Genomic DNA, 2212 nt, shown 5'->3' on the forward strand with positions numbered 1-2212 from the left:
TACCTTTGAGCCCCTTGACCATTTCTCCCACCTCTGGCAACCACCAATCTGTTCTTTTGTGTGAGTTTTTCCTTTTTTTTTTTGGCAGATTGTTTTCATAGTTGTCCATGTAATAGTGAGGTCATACAGTATCTATCTTTATGACTTATTTCACTTAGCATAATGCCCTCAAGGTTCATCCATGTTGTAGCATATTCAAGATTTCTTTTTTGTGGCTGGATGTATTCCATTGCGTATACAGGCATATTTCACTTATTGTGCTTGACTTACAGCACTTTGCGGATAATGTGTTTCTTTTTTACACATTGAGGTTTGTGGCCCTCTTGTATCTAGCAAGTGTACTGGTGCCATTTGTCCAAGAGCACTTGCTCACTTCTTGCCTGTGTCACATTTTGGCAATTTCGAGGAGCCGCGTGCCTCGGCCTAGAATGTCGGAAGCGGGTGAAGAGCAGCCCATGGAGACGATGGAGCCACGGAGAACGGACATGAGGCTGCCCCTGAAGGCGAGTCGCCGGCCAGCAACCAGAACGGCGCCGAGGGCGACCAGACCAACGCCAGCCAGAATGAGGAGGACGCGGGAACAATGTTCGTTGGTGGCCTGAGCTGGGATACCAGCAAAAAGGATCTAAAAGATTATTTTACCAAATTTGGAGAGGTCGTTGACTGTACAATAAAAATGGATCCCAGCACTGGCCGGTCAAGAGGGTTTGGATTTATCCTCTTCAAAGGTGCAGCCAGTGTAGAGAAGGTTCTAGACCAGAAGGAGCACAGGCTGGATGGCCGTGTCATTGACCCCAAAAAAGCCATGGCCATCAAGAAAGACCCAGTAAAGGAAATTTTTGTAATGGGTCTGAATCCTGAAGCCACTGAGGAGAAGATAAGGGAGTACTTCGGCGAGTTTGGGGAGATTGAAGCCATTGAGCTTCCAATGGATCCAAAGTCGAACAAAAGACGAGGCTTTGTTTTCATCACCTTTAAAGAAGAAGAACCTGTGAAGAAAGTTCTGGAGAAAAAGTTGCACACCATCAGTGGAAGTAAGTGTGAAATCAAGGTGGCTCAGCCCAAAGAGGTGTATCAACAGCAGCAGTATGGCTCTGGGGGTGGTGGGAATTGCAATCGAGGGAACCGAGGCAGTGGTGACAGCGGCGGAAGTGGAGGTCAGGATAGTACAAATTACGGGAAGAGCCAGCGACGCGGTGGCCATCAGAATAACTACAAGCCATACTGAGGCTTCAGCAGGAGTGCCTGACTGACCACACACGCTTTGTTTTGGTATCGAGTGAACACGATTATATACCAAATTTAACTTGGCAAACTTGCTATGGCCTGTCCCACGTGCATCTTATTTAAACTTTTCCCCCTGGAAATTGTTCTCCTGTTTAATATTTCCAGAGCTCTAGTTGTTTAGGCAGCATGTGGTTTCTCAAGAGGCCAGAGTGGCATTATGGGCTGATTTTTATTACCGGGTTACCCAGAACCAGATTGAAGGGTCTGCTTCCTGCTGCCGCTCTGCAGCCTGGACCTGTGGACCCTGGTTGTAAAGAGTAAATTGTACCTTAGAAAACCAGTGTCACCTTTTTTTCACCTTTTAGTTTTATATTATTTGTGTCATACATTTCCTATAATGGAAGTGTTAATTTTACTGTAGTTTTTGGTACCTTTTGGGAATCTAATGTATTGTAAGGTATTTTACACATGTCCTGATTTTGCCACGACCTGGATATTGAAGCTATCCAAGCTTTTGAAATAAAAATTTAAAAACCAAAAAAAAGAAAAAAAAAAGAACACTGTGTTTTTATAGGCCGTTTTGGGGGTATTTTCAGAAAAGATGTGAATTCTCTTGTTTACCTATTTCTATTTGCCAAATGGGGTTAGTACTGTATGGATAAGAATTGCTGAGGGCTTCCCTGGTGGCCCAGTGGTTAAGAATTGGCCTGCCAATGCAGTGTACACGGGTTCGATCCCTTGTCTGGGAAGATCCCACGTGCAACAGAGTAACAAGTCCCATGTGCTACAACGACTGAGCCTGAGGGCTGCAACTACTGCAGCCTGCATGCTCTAGGGCCCATGCTCCGCAATTAGAAGCCACCTTATGAGAAGCCTCCACACCACAACTAGAGAGTAGCCCCTGCTTGCTGCATCTAGAGAAAGCCCATGAGAACTAATGAAGACCAAGCCCAGCCAAAAGTTAATAAATAAATCTGTTGTCAAA

The 2212-nt window shown here is 45.2% G+C and overlaps 1 pseudogene across 1 annotated transcript; it reads left to right on the forward strand.

Moving 5' to 3' along the window:
- The first annotated feature begins 428 nt into the window (after positions 1 to 428).
- On the forward strand, positions 429 to 1261 carry LOC145536216 (heterogeneous nuclear ribonucleoprotein A/B pseudogene; annotated as a pseudogene). Its single transcript, XR_014075703.1, has one exon. The product of XR_014075703.1 is annotated as a heterogeneous nuclear ribonucleoprotein A/B pseudogene (transcript).
- The last annotated feature ends 951 nt before the right edge of the window (positions 1262 to 2212 follow it).

This window comes from Giraffa tippelskirchi, chromosome X (assembly GCF_054371585.1).
Source record: "Giraffa tippelskirchi isolate mGirTip1 chromosome X, T2T-mGirTip1v1.2.pri, whole genome shotgun sequence".
NCBI classification, from domain to species: Eukaryota; Metazoa; Chordata; class Mammalia; order Artiodactyla; family Giraffidae; genus Giraffa; species Giraffa tippelskirchi.